At 39.4% G+C, this 20,037-nt stretch overlaps 1 protein-coding gene, 1 long non-coding RNA gene and 1 pseudogene across 4 annotated transcripts in view; 1 reads left to right on the forward strand and 2 right to left on the reverse strand.

The window, feature by feature from the left end:
- Positions 1–20,037, forward strand: part of LOC108582037 — a 139,746-nt gene that overhangs the window by 70,913 nt on the left and 48,796 nt on the right. The window lies entirely within an intron of this gene.
- Positions 2,087–3,862, reverse strand: LOC100999888 (annotated as a pseudogene). Its single transcript, XR_162526.5, has one exon. The product of XR_162526.5 is annotated as a T-complex protein 1 subunit eta pseudogene (transcript).
- The window catches only part of LOC116275937, a 39,882-nt gene continuing 27,275 nt past the window's right edge, over positions 7,431–20,037 (reverse strand). Inside the window, exon 3 of the long non-coding RNA XR_004185392.1 lies at positions 7,431–9,459. This is a non-coding gene — a long non-coding RNA (uncharacterized LOC116275937). The remainder of the gene's footprint in view (positions 9,460–20,037) is intronic.

The following is a 20,037-nucleotide window of genomic DNA, read 5'->3' on the forward strand; positions in this document are numbered from 1 at the left end:
AATTCTCAAGCAAACTGATGCAGTAAGTGACTGTATTGCAGAGTCTGCCAATAACATATACAGGCATACCTCAGAGATACTACAGGTGTGGTTTTGACCACCACATTAAAAGGAATATCACAATAAAGTGACTCATACAAATTTGTTGGCTTTCTCGTGCGTATAAAAAGTTATGTTCATACTATACTATAGTCTGTTAAATGTGCAATAGCGTTAGGTCTAAAAATAATGTATACATCTTAATTAAAAATACTTTATTGTTAAAAAATGCTAATGATCATCTGAGCGTTCAGCAAGTCATAATCTTTTTGTTGGTGGAATGTCTTGTCTCAGAATTTGATGGTTGCTGATTGATCAAGGTGGTGGTGACTGTGGCAATTAAAGAAAGAAAGACAAAAATGAATTTTGACATATTGATTGACTCTTCCTTTCACAAAAGACTTCTCCATAGCATTTGATGATGTTTGATAGCATTTTACCCACAGTAGAACTTTCAAAATTTTAGCTAATCCTCTCTGACCCCTCTACTGCTTTGTTAACTAAGTTTATGTAATATTCTAAATCTGTTCTTATCATATCAACAATATTCACAGCATCTCCACCAAGAGTAGATTCCACCTCAAGAAATTACTTTCTTTGCTAATCTTTAATAAGCAACTCCTAACTTGTGAAAGTTTTATCAAGAGATTGCAGCAATTCAGTCATGTCTTCAGGCTCTGCCACTTACTCTTTCTTTGCTATGGAGACACATCCTTCACTGAAGTCTTGAACCCCTCAAAGTCAACCATGAGGGGTGGAATCAACTTCTTTCAAAATACTGTTAATGATGACATTTTGATGTCCTTCCATGAATCATGAATGTTATGAATGAATCAAGAATAGTGAATTCTTTCCAGAAGGTTTTCATTTTACTTTGCTCAGATCCATCAGAGGAATCACTATCTATGGCAGCTATAGCCTTAAAGAATGTATTTCTTAAATAATAAGAATAGAAAGTCAAAATTACTTCTTGATCCATAGTCTGCAGAATGGATGTTGTGTTAACAGGCATGAAAACATTATTAATCTACTTAGACATCTCCATCAGTACTCTTAGATGACCAAGTGTGTTGTCAGTGAGCGGTTACATTAGGAAAGGAAGCTTTTTTTTTTTTTTTTTTTTCCTGAGCAGTAGGTCTCAACAGTGGGCTTAAAATATGTATTGTATCATGCTGTAAACAGATTGGCTGTCATTCAGGCTTTGTTATTCAATTTATAGAGCACAGGCAGAGTAGATTTACCATGATTCCTTAGGATCCTAATACTTTTGAAATAGGAAATAAGCATTGGCTTCAACTTAAAGTCCCCAGCTGCATTAGCCCCTAAATTTTGAGTCAGCCTACTCTTTTTTTTTTTTTCAATTTTTTAATTTCAGTAGTTCTTGAGGTACAGGTGTTTTTTGATTACATGGATTAGTGCTTTAGTGGTGATTTCTGAGATTTTAGTGCACCCATCACCTGAGCAGTGTACACTGTATCCAATATGTAGTCTTTTGCCCCTCACCCCTTTCCTAACCTTCACTGCCAAGCCCGCAAAGTCTATTATATCATTTTCATGCCTTTGCTTCCTCATAGCTTAACTCCCACTTATAACTAAGAACATACGGTATTTGGCTTTCCAGTCCTGAGTTACTTCACTTAGAGTAAAGGCCTCCAGCTCCATCCAATTTTCAGCTTGCTCTTTGAAGCCTTGGAGCCAAGCATTGACTTCTCTCCTGCTCCAAAAGTCTTAGATGGCATCAATGATCTTAGCTATATCTTCTGGATAACTTACAGCAGCTTCTACATCAGTGCTTGCTCCTTCACCTTGAACTTTTATGTTATGAAGATAGCTTTTATTAAACCTCATGAAGCAACCTCTGCTAGCTTCCAACTTTTCTTCTGCAGCTTCCTCATCTCACTCATCCTTCATAGTATTGAAGAGAGTTAGGGCCTTTCTCTGGATTAGGCTTTGGGTTAAGGGAATGTTGTAGCTGATTTGATCTTCTACTCAAACCACTAAAACTTTCTCTCTCCATATCAGCAGTAAGGCTGTTTGACTTTCTTTCTTTTTTTTTTTTCCGAAGTCTTACATTTTATTTAAATAGCCTCCAGTGAGAAGAGAGTGGGCCAACTGCTACCCTTTCCTTGTAAAATGAAGTAACCAACCCAAGGAGAGTAGGTGCACCCAGCAGTCAGCCAGTCATGTGATAGGTGGGGTGCCTTTCAGTGCGGGCGGCCATGACCACGGCCGCAGCCTGCTGCTGGGGGAGCATCCACAGTCGAGCGGGGGTTCTTGATGGTTTCGTCTACAGACACGATCAGGCACGCAGCCTCAGAGGCTGCTGTGAGGGCATTGATCCGCACCATAGCTGGCTCCCACACGAAGGCCTCAAAGTTGTCAGCAATGTCCTCGTTGTTGATGTCCACCCCATACCATGTGCCCCTCTGGGCATGCCGAGCCCACAGCTTGTTGAGAATGTTTGTGGCATCAAAGCCAGCATTGTCACACAGCTGGTGTGGGATAATCTCCAAGGCCTTGGCATACGCCCCAATCAACAGCTGCTGTTTTCCTGGAACAGTCCTTGAATAATCCTGCAGGTACTTGGAGAGCTCCATCTCAATGGCCCCGCCACCAGCCACCACTGAATCATTCTTGATAGTCCTCCTGACGATCATGATGGCATCATGCAGGGACCCCTCTGTCTCCTCCATAAACTACTGGGCACCACCACGGAGGGTGAAGGTGCATGTCTTGGCCTTGGGGCAGCCAGTAAAAAAAATTGTACCTCTCGCCTCCAATCTGGGTCTCTTCAAACACCTGGCATCGACCCAGCACATCTGCTGACAGAGTATTCACACTGGTCTGGATTGAGCCTCCACAGGCCATCATTGTCCTCTTCAGATCCTCCTCAGGTACTCAGCCAGCACAGAACATGTCTCTGTCAGCAAAGTACTGGGTGGCCACATCCCCAGTGGGGAGTTTGGACAAGACAACTTTGGCTCCAGAATGATGGATCTTCTCTAACTTGTCATTAGAGAATGTTCCACTCAGCATCAACAATTGCCTGATAATCCTCAACTGTGTGGACTCTTATCTCGGCATTGTCTTTCTCAGCTTTCAACTTGAGCTCGACATTCAAAAGGGCGATCTTGGGATTGTGGTACTTTTTGGGTTGCATTTCAAACCCAGCGTAAGAGAAAGTCTTCTTGAATGCAACACCAGCTACCAGCTGAGAATCCTCGAGGGCTCCACCCTGTACCTTCTTGATTCCAATCATTTTAAGCTGCAGCAAATCATCGAGCATCATCACTGCATCCACCACTGTCTTAACAAAGAAAGCTTTCTGCTGGGAGATCAGCTTGGAGCTCAGAGCAGTCATGGCACACTTTTCCAGCAGCTTCCTCTGCTCCACTTTATCTGCCTTCTTCACGGTCACAGCAATCTCTTTGATCTTGTTAACTGCCAGCTGGCTGGCTGTGCGGAAAGCTTGAATGATGATTAGGATTTGGCAATGTCTACCAAAGTCTTTGCTGCAGGATGGACAACATCAAGAAGTTTCAGAATTGTGGCCCCATCATTAGAAATTGTTGCTTTGCCTCTGCAATCTACAGTAAGCTTGTCCATGCCACGGGGACCCAGGGTGGTTCTTACAGCTTCAGCAATCACCTGGCAGGCACTGATGTTACTCACAAGCTGGGGGATGCTTTGGAAGCTATCAGTCCCCTCTTTCAATAGGATAACTGGTGTGGGCATCATTTTGGAAGCTTATTCAGCAGCCCGCCACTCTCCCCTCTTCTCCGAGACCCGGCCACCCGGCTGTTTGACTTTCATATTCTTGTGTTCACTGGAGTAGCACTTTTAATTTTATTCAGTAACTTTTCCTCTGCATTTACAAGTTGGCTAATTTCGGCACAGGAGGGTTAGCTTTTGGCTTATGTCAGCTTTTGACATGCCTTCCTCACAAAGCTTAATCATTTCTAGCTTTTGATTTCATGTGAGAGTTGTGTGACTATTCCTTTCTCTAGGATTATTAATTAACCTGATTTCAATATTGTCGTGTCTCAGGGAATAGGGAGGCCCAAGGAAAGGGACTGAGACCAGGGAATGACCAGTCAGTGGAGCAGTCAGAACACACACAACATTTACTGATTAAGTTTTACATCTTATTTTGGCACAATTTGTGGTGCCTCAAAAACAGTTATAATAGTAACATCAAAGATCAGTGATCACAGATCACCATAACAGATATAATAATAATGACACAGTTTGAAGTATTGCAAGAATTACCAATATGTACGTAGAGACACAAAATGAGCATGTGTTATTGGAAATATGAACTTACTTGACACAAGGTTGCCACAAACTTTCAATTTGTGAAAAATACTGTATCTGTGAAGCACAAATAAAGTGCAATAAAATTCAGTAGTGAAAGTAGGGCTTTAATATGGACTTGCTTTTCCTTTATGGTACAGCCTTGAGGTTATGCTTTAAGAAAAGTGTTCTTGTTATTTACATTATAAAATCATACTACTCCGTCGGGCGCGATGGCTCACACCTGTAATCCCAGCACTTTGGGAGGCCGAGGCAGGCGGATCACGAGGTCAGGAGATCGAGACCATCCTGGCAAACATGGTGAAACCCCGTCTCTATTAAAAATACAAGAAATTAGCCAGGCGTGGTGGCAGGTGCCTGTAGTCCCAGCTACTCGGGAGTCTGAGGCAGGAGAATGGCGTGAAACCAGGAGGCGGAGCTTGCAGTGAGCCGAGATCGCGCCACTGCACTCTAGCCTGGGCGACAGAGCGAGACTCCATCTCAAAAAAATAAAAAATAAAATAAAATAAAGTAAAATAAAATAAAATAAAATCATACTTACTTTACAAACAAGTTTTCTTAACTGGCAGCATTTCTTTGAATTACAGTGTCCTTGGCACGTTTTGTTTATTGGTCATTAGTCACTCAATGGAGAGTCTGGGGAATAACTGCCAAATGCCAATCAACCAGAAATGAGGATAAAAAATTTATCAAATAATAAAATAAATCACTGGGAAAGTGCAACTAAGTATATTTTGTTTTCCATAAAAATACATGTATCCTACAAGTGGATTGATTTGGGCTGGAAAGATATTCTTCCTTGGTAGTTAGAAGATGTATTTTAGAAGTTCTGCATTAGAAAGAACCTTGTCGAATGTCATTAAGAGAATCACTGAACTGAACTTAAAACTGGAGATAAGATTGTTATTTTTGAAATGGGGAGACCAGGTAAATAGGTTTTGCTAAATTCTGGGGACAAAGAGATGCTGCTGAAACCCCACTCAAAATGTGGTAACAGTTATTTTTATTCTATCAGGATCTTCACACTTGAAGATGTATTGTACCCTATCTCCTTTAATTACTTCTGTTTCAGATATTATACATAGAATACCCAAGTACTACTGAAGGGGCACACTAATTAGAACCATAGAAGGATTTAGCACCATAAAACAATAGTAAGGGATTAGTGAAGATGTGATAGAGTCCATAACAAGCATATTTCGAGTAAACAAAAATATAGTTTTCTTGAAGAGGATTCCACAGAATGAGAAAGTAACATGAAGAGATAAAAATGATGTGAATAGAAATGGAAAAATAAACTTCTGCTTTAATAAGCCTCTATGATTAGATAACAAGATATGTGTGGGATTACCCAGGACCCAACCATTAAGACATTAAGCTGATTCAGGAAAGCAGTTCTTACTAAATACCCCATTTAAAATAATTTTCAGCTTCATCAGTCCCTTATTTTGTATTGTGTCATTGCTTTTCAAATCTAAGCATATGGCTTTTTTCATTACATTTATCTTAAGCACACCTCTTTCCTTTTTTACAGACTTCACATTTTTATTGCTTTACCCCTATAACATACTTGAGTGACTTTCATAATAATAATAACAGCAGTAACAATAACAATAGCATCCGCCATTTGTGTGTTTCATTTTTCCCAGAGGGTTTGCCAAGTGCTCTGTGTGATTTATTCTCATTTAATCTCCCAACATCCTAATGAGAAAACTGAGGTTTAGAGACATTATGTGATTTGTTCAAGGTCAAATGGAGCTAAATGGTAGAGCCAGAATTTTAATACCAGGGTCTACTTGACCAGAATCTTTGCTCTTAACCATTGCATAGCACCTGCCACCACCGCAGGTTTTTAAGGCTATAGCATCCTTGGCTATGGGGGAGTCATAGTCCTGAGACCATGAGATCACCCATCTTTGCCAGAGAGGCTGTCCAAGAGACTTCAGGGCTTTTTGTCTGATAACTGGGCAGTAGCTGTTAGGTTCCTTTATCTTCTTATATGTGATTCTTTAATTCCTGATTATTCTCAGAAGATCTTTGGAAGAGTAGTTAGACAGCTATTATTTTAAATCACAAGGTTAGGTCAAGAAGAACTAGTCAAAGATTAAATGACCTGCCAGGGTACTGAGCAAACTCCTCTGGGCTAGGCTCTGCAGGAGAGAGAAAAGCCAGATGGGGTAATTGCCCTCACCCTGGGTTTCTGTCTTATGGGGTTCAGAGCTAGAGCCCTTGGTTCTCTCTGTCCTCCTGCAATAGTTTGTTTCTCTACTGCTAATTTTTGCCCCAGCAAAACTGTGCTATCCAGTGTATCTTAGGGTACTTTGGGAATACCCCAGAAGGCCACTGTATAAACCTACATGTAGTAAATTGAAGCCTATGTTTCTGTAATGGATGGAAAGAAAAGCAACAAAACAAACAGTTCATTATGTTAAATCTGATTTTAATTCTTCTTTTTTAAAAAAGCAAATGGCATGATATTTTGGCAGACTTTTCGACAGCACCCACATTTGATTTGATGAGATGTGTGCTCCTATTTGAGTTATGTCCAAAAGAGGGCAGACAGATGGAAGGGTTTTACAAAAGGAAAAAAATATCCTGGTTAGTGTGAGCCCAGAATTCCTAATTTGCTTTTAATTTTTTCTCTTTAAAAGCAATAAATAGGTCTTAACAGATGGACTAACACTTGAGTTAAAAGCATCCTTTGAGAAACTACAAGCAATGAATGCTTTATACAGATGTAGAGAGTTCAAATGCATGCAAATCATAGCAAACCACACAGAGTGAGGCTAGAGAAGCATAAACTTTCTGAGAAAGGAGGTTTAGGAAAAACGTACACTCAGACCTATAAAACAATCTTCTGTGACCTTCCAGCATAGATTTTCTTCTGTTTTTTTGAGACAGGGTCTAACTCTGTCACCCAGGCTGGAGTGCAGTGGCGTGATCTCAGCTCACTGAAGCCTCGGCATCCTGGGCTCAAGAGATCCTCCTACCTCAGCTTCTTGAGTGAGTGGGATTACAGGCACATGCCACAACACCTGGCTGATTTTTTGTTTTGTTTTGTTTTGTGGAAACTAGATTTCACCATGTTGCTCAGGCTGATTTCGAACTCCTGGACCCAAGCGATTGGCTCACCTCAGCCTCCCAAAGTGTGGGATTACAGACAGAGGCACTGTGTCTGGCCCAGCATAGATTTTCAAACTGTGAGTCATGACCCACTGTTAGGTCATGAAATCAATTTAATCAGTTGTGATCGGAATTTGAAAAAAAAGTGATAGTGGTAGTGGTGGGGCCAGGAACCGGGTCTATTCAGAGTGTACCATGTGTGGTAAAAATCAATGTTCTCTCATGATGGTTTGTTTCTATTACATACTGTATCCTGGGTCATGATGCATTATTTACTATAGGTCATGGTTAAAATATGTGTATTCTAGAAAGTGCTGGTCTAGCAGATGATTAATGCAAATATATTGCAACATGACTCCATTCATGAGCCCCTTTTTTCTGCTTCTCTCCACATCTAGTCCATTAGCTTTCTGCCCAAAATATGGGATATGCTGTATTCATCCACTTCCATCTACTTCTTTTCATTTCCACTACTTTCACCCTTATCCAACCCACTAGCATACGTCATTTTAGGCCATAGAATAGTCTCCTAACTATTCTCCTGGCTATCATTTGGGCCACCTGCAATCCATTCTGTATGTGGCAGCCACAGGAATCTTTTAAAAACATAAATCAAATAACTATTGCACCTAAACCACTGCACTGGTTTTCCTTTGAATTTAGAATGAAGTCTAAACCTCTTAACATGCTAAAACCAACATAGACTGGTCCCTGTCTATCTCTCCAGCTTTATATCCTGCTGTCCTTCCATAGACTCCAACTTGGTCTTGTATCTGCTCTTCTCTTTCCCTGGAAAGTGCTCTGCTCAGATCTTAGCAAAACTCACTTCTTTTCCCACACAAGACTCTCCTGAACCATGTAGATGAAAGTGCATTCTCTGATCCACCCTCCTCGTGACGCTGAATAGTCTCTCACATTCCCCGCACCAGTTGCCTCAGATTTACTTTCTTTGTAGAATGTTGTCACTGTCTGAAAGTATCTTCTTTGTTTACTTGCTTATTATCTGTTTTCTTCTGTAAATGCCAAAACATTGGGACCTTGTCTGTGTTGTCCTAGACTGTATCCCCAGCCTTTAGAACAGGGCCAGTGTGGCAGTAGTATGCGCTAAAAAATATTTGTGAATGAATGAATGAATTTGCTTTAGGATATTCCAAAGGCCCACATTATTTTTTTTCAAAGTTTTATTTTTAATTGACAAATAATAATCATATATATTTATGGGGTACAATGTGATATTTTGATACATGTATACATTGTGGAATGATTATATCTAACTAATGAACATATCAATCACCTTACGTTCTTAACACTTTTTGCAATGAGAACATTTAAAATCTACTCTTTTAGCAATTTAAAAATATATGTTATTATTATTACTAACCATGGTCACCATGCTAAGCAATAGATTTTGAAAACCTTCCCCACTGTCTAACTGAAACTTTGTACCCTTTGATCAATATCTCCCCATTCTGCACTCCATACCACCTGGTAACCACCATTCTACTCTCTACTTCTATGGATTTGAGTTTTTGGGATTCCACATAGACGTGAGAGCAAGTAGTATTTCTGTGCCTATTTCGCTTAACATAATGCCTCCAAGTTCATCCATGTTGTGGCAAATTACAGAATTTCCTTCTTTTTTAAAAGATGAATACTATTCTATTGTGTATATGTATCACATTTTCTTTATTCATCTGTTGATGGACAATTAGTTTGTTTTTGTATTTTGCCAAAGGCCCACATTCTGAGGACACAAAACATAGACAAACTATGAACAGAGTGAAGCTGGAACTTTTTCCTTATCCTACCAGTTGGATGTGGCATTTTGAAGCCAAGTTCCTCTGGGTGTGGCTTCCTTGGTTACTGCCATATTTGGTTCTCTTTCCCCTCAGAACTTGTTGCCATGACCCTGACAGACTTGAAGTGCTGATAATGTGGTGTTAGGAAACCAGAGTTCTGTGATCTGAATCTTGATTCTTTTATCTGTAAAATAAAGACAAGAATAAATTTACCTACTAGAGATGTTTTCAGGACTAAATAAGAAAGTGGGTATGAACAATAAATATCTGCTATTGTGATTACTAGTCTCTTTAGGAATTTTAAAAGAATCAGAAGTGAATGTGAAATGCTTTTTTAAATTTTTATTTTTGTAATGGCTGCTTTTAGTTCTAGAATTACATATGCATAGCATACGGAGTTTATTACATATGTATACTTGTGTATTGCCATGTTGGTGTACTGCCATCAGCTTAATCAGCGCCCATCAACTCATCATTTACATCAAGGGTACTGCAATGCAATCCCCAGCACCCCTCCCATGATGGTGGTGTGTGATGTTCCTTCCTGAGTCCAGAGTGATCTCTCTCATTGTTGTTCAGTTCCCACCTATAGGTGAGACATGGGGTGTTTGGTTTTCTGTTCTTGTGATGGTTGCTAAAATGATGGTTTCCAGACTGCATCCATGTCCCTATAGAAGGACCCCTGAAATGTCCTTTTTGGCTGTATATGATATTCCATGGTGTATATATGCACATTTTTCTTAATCCAGTCTGTCACTGATGGACATTTGGGTTGATTCAAATTATCTTTGCTATTGTGAATAGTGCATAATAAACTTATATAGTGTGCATGTGTGTCTTTATAGCATGATTTATAATCTTTGGAGTATACCCAGTAACTTAGGATGAAGCAGGTCCTTATGGGTATCTAGTTCACGGAATCCTTGAGGGAATCGCCATACTGTTTTCCATAATGGTTGAACTAGTTTACAATCCCACCAGCAATTGTAAAGCGTTCCTATTTCTCCACATCCTTTCCAGCCTTGTTGTTTCCTGACTTTTTTAATGGTCAGCCATTCTAACTGGTGTGAGACCAATTATCTCATTGTGGTTTTAGGTTACATTTCTCAGTGGCCAGTGATGGTAGACATTTTTCATGTGTCTGTGGCTGTATGAATGTCTTCTTTAGAAATCTCTGTTTCCATATCCTTTGCCCACTTTTGGTGAGTTGTTTTCTATAGGGGTGTTGGGTTCTTTTACCTTGTAGGTTCTGGATGTAGCCTTTGTCGGATAATTGGATTACAAAATTTCTCTCCCCATTCTTAGGTTGCCTGTTCACTCTGATGGTAGTTTCTTTGCTGTACAGAAGCTCTTTGGTTAATAGGATCCCATTTGTCAATTTTGGCTTTTGCTGCCGTTGCTTTTGGTGTTTTAGACATGCTTTTTGTTAATTTCAAATGCTGGGAAATGCCTCTATCCTGCAAACTGCTCATCAGAAGTTGGGGCATCATCCTCAAGGACTCATTTCCCTTTATCCCCACATCCAATCACCTACCAGTTTCTATCAATACTTCTTCTTCTTTATAAAGTGGGGAATCGCCATACTGTCTTCCATAATGGTTGAACTAGTTTACAATCCCACCAACAGTGTAAAAGTGTTCCTATTTCTCCACATCCTCTCCAGCACCTGTTGTTTCCTGACTTTTTAATGATCGCCATTCTAACTGGTGTGAGATGGTATCTCATTGTGGTTTTGATTTGCATTTCTCTGATGGCCAGTGATGATGAGCATTTTTTCATATGTCTGTTGGCTGTATGAATGTCTTCTTTTGAGAAATGTCTGTTCATATCCTTTGCCCACTGAACTGAACAATGAGATCACTTGGACTCAGGAAGGGGAACATCACACACCGGGGCCTATCATGGGGAGGGGGGAGGGGGGAGGGATTGCATTGGGAGTTATACCTGACGTAAATGACGAGTTGATGGGTGCAGCAGACCAACATGGCACAAGTATACATATGTAACAAACCTGCACGTTATGCACATGTACCCTACAACTTAAAGTATAATAATAAATAAATTTAAAAAAAATAAAAAATAAAAAAAAAATAAAATCCTCTTAATTTCTTAAAATAAAAATAAAAATAAAAATAAAGTGGGGGCAGCCCCATTTAAACTCCTTTGTAATTTGAGATCTGGCATGGGGCCCAAGAATTTGATTAGATGAACTGACATGCCTGGAGCACAGAGATATTTTTAAAATATTAGTTTCCTTCCTTTTCCTAAGGAAAATTCATCTGTCCCTTTCCCCAAGATATTCCTGGTATTTGGTGCCACACAAGGCTCTCCTGTGCTGTGTAGATCAGGGTGCTTTCTTGGGCTTGTCAACCCTCAGTTGTTACCACCCTCTTGCACAGATGCAGAATGAAGGGGTAAATTCTCCTACAGTCCCCCTCCCCTGCTTTGCATTCCTCATGTGATTTAAATAGTTGCTGAAATCTCACATGATTCCACTTAGGTATCCCAGCAGTTCTACATTACTCCTAACTTCTAACTGGTTGAAGTAATCACATGCTTTTACCAAACCAGTCATGCATGCCTATAGTCCTCCTTCATGCTCTTATCAGGGAAGGCACTTATATTTTGGCTGGCCTTGCACTTTTTGCTAGTAATAAGCCACATTCATTTATTATGACTTTTTAAATAAACTTAATTTCCCCAATCTTTCTTCCCTTCTTATCTAATTATTTATCAGCTGGACTATTGTAATGGCCACTAAGTTGTTTTCTTGCCTTTCATCTCACACCCCTCCAGTCAACTTGTTGTTATTGTTGTTATCTCATCCTCACAGGACCATCCCCAAAATTTCACAGTGACAATTATACAGTCTGAGAAACAAATTAAATCCAGAGTGATAGAACTGGTGAGGCATGACTCCTACTTTTCTTATCCATCTCAAAGGAGCTACTCTAAGTATGCTAACTATAGACCAAATAAGAGGGTAGTGCCCCAGTGGACAAATTCCAGGTCTGAGTGTGTACTAAATTGCTGGTTAACCTGGGCAGCTCATATCGTGTCTCTGAGCCTTAGTGTGCACATCTGAAACAATAAAAGTAGTAATAGCTAAAGTTTCTTTTGAATTTACTATGTGCCAGGCACTGTTTTAGTGCTTTACATAGACCTACTCATCATTTCAAATGCCTTTTGAGGTAAATACTACTATTGTCTGCATTTTAGAGATGAGAAAAATGAGGCAAAGAGAGGTTGAGGAACTAGTCCACAGACACACTATGGTAAGAACCACAGTCCCAGAGCTAGAAAGTCTTGGGACTATGGTTCAAACCCAGGCAGTGGCTCCAAAGCCTGCACTTGGATACTGTAAAAAGGAGTTGAATTAGATGAGCTTCGGTCTACCTCTAAAACTATCTTAAGTTCATGTGCCAGAGAAGGCTACTGGTTTCCCCCAATAAACAAAGGTTAGGAACAGTGCTATGTTAAGGTGTGACCCTGAATCAGTACAGTTCATCCTTCGGCAGGGAACATTGTCTAAATATAGAACCTCCCTTAACGTTGGAAGGTCTGACTAAACTGGGTTAGTTGCTGGGTGAGGTGCTAGAGGCAGCGCAAGGAGAAAGGTGTGCCAGCTTCGCAGTAGTGCTGCATAACAATGTAGGGCAAGATTCCTCCCTGAGCTCTGCCCTGCTTGCATCACTGCTTTTATTGCACGTCCTTTAGCGGGATTATATAATGCCGATTAAGGTAGATTACTTTATGAATCAATTTGCCTCTCAGGGAAATCAGGGCATTTTGCCAAACTCTTTTTCATCAAAATGACAATTCCATGGCTTTAGGTTGATTCTCTTTTTACTTGTTTGTCAGTTGCAAGGGAAACTCTGGTTTGTGTCTCTTCCATGCACAGCTGGACTGTCTTTGGACGTGCATACTTTCCAACAATGTTAACTTCTTCTTCTGGCTTGTTCTTTGGGATATGATTTTAGACCTTTGAGATACTGTTGTGAGTTGAATTGTATCCCTCCAAAAGAGATGTTTAAGTCTTAGACCCCTGTACTTGTGAAAGTGACCTTAATTTAGAAATAGGGTCTTTGCGGATGTAATCAAGCTATGATAAGGTCATACTGGAGTAGAGTGGACCCTAATACAATAGCTGGTTTCCTGAAAGAGAGGTAATTTGCACACAAACACGCAGACACAGGGAGAATACCATGTGATCATGGAGGTGGATATTAGAGTAGTTCATGTATGAGCAAAGGAATGCCAAGGACTGTGGGCAAACACCAGAATCGAGAAGTAAGCTAAGAACCATTCTTCCCTAGAACTTTCAGAGGGAGCATGGTCCTGCTGATATCTTGATATCAGACTGTGAGAGAATAAATTTCTGTTTTTATGCCACCCAGTTTGTGGTACTTAGTTATGGCAACCCTGTGAAACAAATGCAAATGCTTCTCTGGATCTTTTGCCAAAGATGTTAAATGGGCTCCATAAGCATAATTTCATTAATTCATGCAACATAAATTGAACTATTTAAAGAGGATGTGCCATGGAACTAGGACTAGGATGCTGGCCCACAGACCTGAGATGCAGCTCTGGCTCTGCTACTTACTAACTGTATGACTGGGGGACAAATCATTCATCCTTTCTGAGTTTTTTTTTAAATGTCCATCAGTGACAGACTGGATTAAGAAAATGTGGCACATATACACCATGGAATACGATGCAGCCATAAAAAAGGATGAGTTCGTGTCCTTTGTAGGGACATGGATGCAGCTGGAAACCATCTTTCTCAGCAAACTATCACAAGAACAGAAAACCAAACACCGCATGTTCTCACTCATAGGTGGGAACTGAACAATGAGATCACCTGGACTTGGGAAAGGGAACATCACACACCAGGGCCTATCATGGGGGGGAGGGAGGGATTGCACTGGGAGTTATACCTGATGTAAACGACAAGTTGATGGGTGCTGAAGAGTTGATGGGTGCAGCACACCAACATATGTAACAAACCTGCACGTTATGCACATGTACCCTAGAACTTAAAGTATAATAATAATTAAAAATAAATAAATAAATAAATAAAGGTGGGAAAAAAATGAGACTATTGCAAAATTACTGCCCTATTTGCCATATAACGTTGTTATGAGAATCGGTAATAATTTACATTTGTGTAGCACTTGAATGTTTACAAATCACATTCAGGTAAAAACACTATGTTATTTGTTCTTCTCAATAATCCCACAAAGTGGATAGTTTTCTTGATCTAATGTTGCTGATCAATGCAAAATTTAGAGAAGCTGTTTGTTTGCCAGAGATAACACAGCTGATAAATATTAGAGATAGTACTCCTCTCTTTCCCACTCTACATACTTCACTGTATAGTGCTTAGGAAAACACTTGGCCCATTGTAAATGTTCAATATGTATTTGTTGAATGAATAAAGGGACAAACGAACCTTGGTTTTCTGATACCTAAGCATGTGAATCTTTTAGAACCCTTCAGCTGAAAGATTAATGTATTCAGTATACAGTTCCAATTATTTATGTATACAAAAATATTTGTTGAATGCTTGCCACGGGCTAGGCATGGGTCTAAGTGTAGACTTACAAGCAGTGACAAAACAGACCAAATCCCTGTTCAGGCATAGCTTACATTCTAGTGGGGGAAATATATAGTAAGAAAACAAACTTCTATCTTGACGTGAAATTGCCAAGGAGAATATTCAGCAGAATAGTAGGGGTGGTAATTATGGGGTGGGAGGAGGGGATAGAAGGATGTTATAGGGTAGTCAGGAAAGGCCTCTGTGATAAGGTGACTTTTGAGTAGAACTGAGAAGGAAGTGATAGGTATCTAGGGAAAGATTATTTCAGGCTAAGGAAATAGCAAATAAAAAGTATGAAAGTTTTCTTGAGACCTTCGGAAAACAGGAAGGAAGCCAGTGTGGAAGAGGGGTGGATTGGTGGTTAGAAAGTTATAGGAGGCCCGATCACGTGGACCTTGCAGACCAACAACAGGAGTTTTGGTTTTACTACAAGATGGGAAGCCGTTGGAGGGTTCTGCACAGAGGAATGACCGGATATGTTTTAAAAGGATCATTGTGGTTGCAGTGTGGAGAATAGATGGGAGAGGGAAAAGGATGAAAGTTGGCAAAGGTTGTTATAATAAGGTACGTAAGAGATGGAGTTAGTGAGGATGGTCAGATTCTGAACATATTTTGAGGGTAGAACTGACAGGATTTTATGATTAATTTGGATGTGGGATGTGAGAGAAAATGAGGTGTCAAAAATGGCTCCAAGGTTTTTGATATGTGCAGCTATTAATAGAACAGATTTAAGAGTTATTAAGGTGAGAGCAGCAGGTTTGGGATAAGGGTGGGGAAACCATTTAGTTTTGGACATTTCAGTTTGAGATTTATCATAGACTTCCAAGTAGAGATGTTATGTAAACAAATGGAAAAATGAGTCTGGAGTTCAAGGAAAAGGCCCAGGATAGAGATAAAATCTTGGGAGTCATTAGCATATACAAAGTATTTAAGTCCATTAGATTGGATGAGATCAGCAGAGGTTGAGTATAGATTTTTAAAATAGGTTCAGGGTTTGAGCCCTGGAGCATTCCTCCTTTTGGGGATCAGGAAAATGAAAAGTAATGGGCAGAAGAGACTGAGGAGGAACAGCTAATGAGGAAGAAGGAAAACCAAAAGGGAATGGTGATGTAGAAGCTGAGGAAAGATACCATTTCAAAAATGTTTCAAAACTTATTACACAGAAGAGAGAGGGATGATTGCTAAAGCAATGCTCTCAGTTCACATACTGCTGACTGATTGAGTTAGGTGAAGTCTAAGTTGTTTCTGTTTAGTATGGCAATTTGGAGGTAATTAATAAGTAACCTTGACACAAACAGTTCAGGTGTGGGTGGGAAAAGAACCTGATGGCAGTAGGTTCAAGAGAAGATAGCAAGAGAGAAAGTGGAGTCAAAGTACACACCTTTTGGAGGAGTTTAGTTATTAAAGGGGCAGAAAAATAGTGTGGTAGCTGGAGGGTAATTTGATGTTAAGGGAGAAGAAGGTTGGTTTGTTTGCTCATTAAAAGGGGAAATACTAAAGCATGCTAATGGTAACTACATTATAGAAAGAAGAAACATGATTACATAAGCAAACAGAGTGAGAACTGCTGTGGTAATATCCTTGAGCCAGTGAGGGAGAAGACATCCAGTGAACAAAGGGAGGAGTCAGCCTTAGAAAGGCACACTTTTCCACTGTGATCTATTGTCACAGAAAGGAAGGCAGAATACATGGGTGCAGACACCGGTGGGTTGTTTGTCATACAAGTGAGAGCTCATGGAATTTTTCTCTGATTGGTTCAGTTTTTCCAGCAGTATAGGAAGCAAGGTCATCAGCTAAGAGTGAGGAGGGAAAGAGGTGTGACATTCGGGAGAACGGGAGAGTGAATAGACTAAGGGAATGTAATAGTAGGATTTCCAGGCAGCATTGTATAAACATGTGAGAGATTACTTTGATGACTAGAGAACAAAGATGGGAATTTCATATATTTGTTGACAGCCCACACATGGAAGCCATGCTATAGGCTTTGAGATACAAAGAAGAATTCTCACCTCCAGGAATGTAAAATCAAGTGTCAGTGATAACTAATAAACACATGAAATATTCAAATAATAATTTAAGACAATAGAAGAAAATGTATGTGACAAGGAAGCATTAAAACTGCTGAATGTGTTTATTAAGAAGTTCAGAGGAAAAAGAGAGGTGATCTAGAAGTGATATGAATGTGGTAGAAAAGATAAATTCAGAGAATAAAGTAAATCGTAGGAACAAAGACCAAAGCCTGGAGGGAAAGAGGCAGAGATACATCATCACCAAGTAGGGTTGTCAGATAAAATACAGTACACCCTGTTAAATTTGAATTTCAGATAAACAACAAATAATTTTTAGTATAAAATACATATTTATACAGAATCAAATTTAACTGGGTGTCCTGCAGTTTTATTTGCTAAATCTGGCAGCCCTAGAATCAAGGTTAAGGGAAACAAAAAAATGTTATTGACCCAAGAGAAGGAAGAATTTCAAGAATACAAAAGGTGTTCGATGGTGGCAGATACTTCAGTAAAGCCGTGGAAATAACGTTTTGTCATTAGAATACCACTGGTGGCATTTGACATTGAAGGCAGAGGCCCAAGCAACAGATATGGACTACTCAGTTGAAAGGCTTGGCAGTAAGCAAGGGGATAAATATATAGTCTAAGGCCAAATGTAGAGGTGAATCCCAGGACCTGGGCTCACAGCCACTGGGATGCTATATGCATTTAGATAATGTGTGAACAACAAAGATCCCACCTTTAAGATGCTCTGTAAAGGCCAGAGACTGGCTAAACAGTGAAGTCACAACTTAGCTGGTTTGGTACTCTAGGGCTTGGGTATCCTCTGTTGGGGAGCAAGACAAGGGAAGGAGACACATTTTGCAAATGAAATATGAAAGAAAAAAAAGTATGGAAATCCTATTGTTGTCAAAATGTTTATTTCAATTCAACAGTAGACCAAATTCAGGTACTCTCAAATTGAAATCAGGATGTGAACTTTAGATTATAAATCATTTAATAGAACAGACTTTCTACCCACAAAGGCCTGCCCTATACTGGATTTTATTTCTTTACAACTGGGTAGAGGAAAGCATCAAATAAATTCCATGAGAAACAAGCACTATTGTGAAAAAGGCAATGGCAGAATTTTTCCTGCCTGGCCACTAGTGTTAGCGCACTTGGTCACAGAGTATGGGCATGTCTGAGGGCTGTACACTATCAATCGGTGGAAGTGTTAGAATGACAGTGACAGTAATGTTTTATCCTTAGGGGGTCTCAATGTGCTGTAGTATCATTACAGAATATTTATTGCTGAATTTTCTGCCCCCAGGAAGAAACGGTAGCAGCTTTTGGAGGAGATTTTTTAAAATGAGGGTTAACAGAGTAACCTTTGACAATAACTACTAATGGATTAGGGTCAGGGACATCTCAGTGCTCACAGACCTTAAAAATATTGTCATCTATCTTTCTCTCTGAGTTGAGTGTTCGTCTTGCCAGTTCCTATAGTTAATTAGATTGTTAACTCTGTCTATTTATAGCAGCAAACACTTCACTGGCATGTAGCAAATGCTGATTATTAATCAGGAGCCTCTACTGACTCAGGGTGGAATGAAATGTAATTATTCAAATTAGATTTAGGCCAAGGTCCAATGACCTCACAGGCAACATCTTGATTTTACAAGTACTAGTTTCCATAAACCATGTCTCTGGAAGATGTAGAGATTACCATCTTTAGGAACCTAGGAGTGAATAGTGATGCTGAGTTTAGGCATCCTCTAGCATTCTTTAAAAAATTATGCTGTCTTCTATAAATGTACCTATGCACCTGCCAGCTCATGACGCAAAATCAGCCTTACTGAGTAAATCATTATACAAAGTAGTTATGGATGTAGAATCTTAATAGCAAATCAATTAAAGTTAATTTTCATGGATGCTATTAGGGAGGATATTCACCAAGCCTGTCTCTTTTCATATATCACATTACTTTACACTTTGAGAGAAAAGCTCTCTGTTTTCTCATCTTTTGCCTTTTGTATTTTTTATTCATTTATACTTTAAGAAATTTTAGATTCAGGGGTACTTGTGCAGGTCTGTTACAATGGTATGTTTTGTGATGCTGAGGTTTGGGCTTTCATTGATCTCGTCACCCATATAGTGAACATAGTACCAACAGGAAGTATTTCAGTCCTTGCAACTTTCCCTTCCTCTCTTCTTTTGGAGTCCCCAGGGTCTGTTGTTCCCAAATTTATGTCCATTTTTACCCATTGTTTATCTCCCACTTATAAGAGATTATTATGTAATATTTGTTTTTCTCTTTCTTCACTAATTTGCTTAGGATAATAGCTAAGCTGCATCAATGTTGCCGCAAAAGACACAATTTTATTATTTTTTTGACTGCATAGTATTCCTTGGTGTATACATACCACATTTTCTTTATTCAATCTGCTGTTGATGGACACCTAAGTTGATTCCATGTCTTTGCTATTATGAATACTGCTGCAATGAACATATGAGTGTAGGTATCTTTTGGTAGAATTATTAAATTTATTTTCCTTTGGATATATAAAGGAAATAAATCCTTTAGGATATATAAAGGAAAAGTAATGGGATTGCTGGGTCAAATGGTAGCTCCATTTTTAGTTCTCTGAGAAATTTCCAAATTGAAATTTATAAGCTTAAGTAAAAATAAGGGATCTATTAAGTAGCTATGGGTGTATGTTCTCAGAGGCAGGATGTTCAGCTGAACCTCACAAAGATCCATACTAGGACTTGGAGAGCTTCATGTTTCTAGGGGCTACTAGTTGTCTTGTCTCTGCTGCTGTCTTGAGTATCTGCTCCTTCTCTGTTTCCAAGGAAAACTTTCTCTGTTTAGCTTGTATATGGCTCATGATGAATGCCCTCAAATTGTACCCTTGTTCTCTAAGTTATAAGATGTTCCTTGTCTAGAGTCTATAGCTACCTGACTTAATCTTTTTGCTTTTTAAAAAGTATAGCATTTTAAACAATTGAAATATACTTCATATAACCTAAGAGTCACCATTTGAAAGTGTATGCTTCATTGTTTTTAGCATATTCATTATGTTGTCCAGTTATCACCACTACCTAATTCCAGAATATTTCTGTCACCCCAGAAAGAAATCCCATACATGCTAGCAGCTAGTCCCAATGACCT

This window comes from Papio anubis, chromosome 7 (assembly GCF_008728515.1).
Source record: "Papio anubis isolate 15944 chromosome 7, Panubis1.0, whole genome shotgun sequence".
NCBI classification, from domain to species: Eukaryota; Metazoa; Chordata; class Mammalia; order Primates; family Cercopithecidae; genus Papio; species Papio anubis.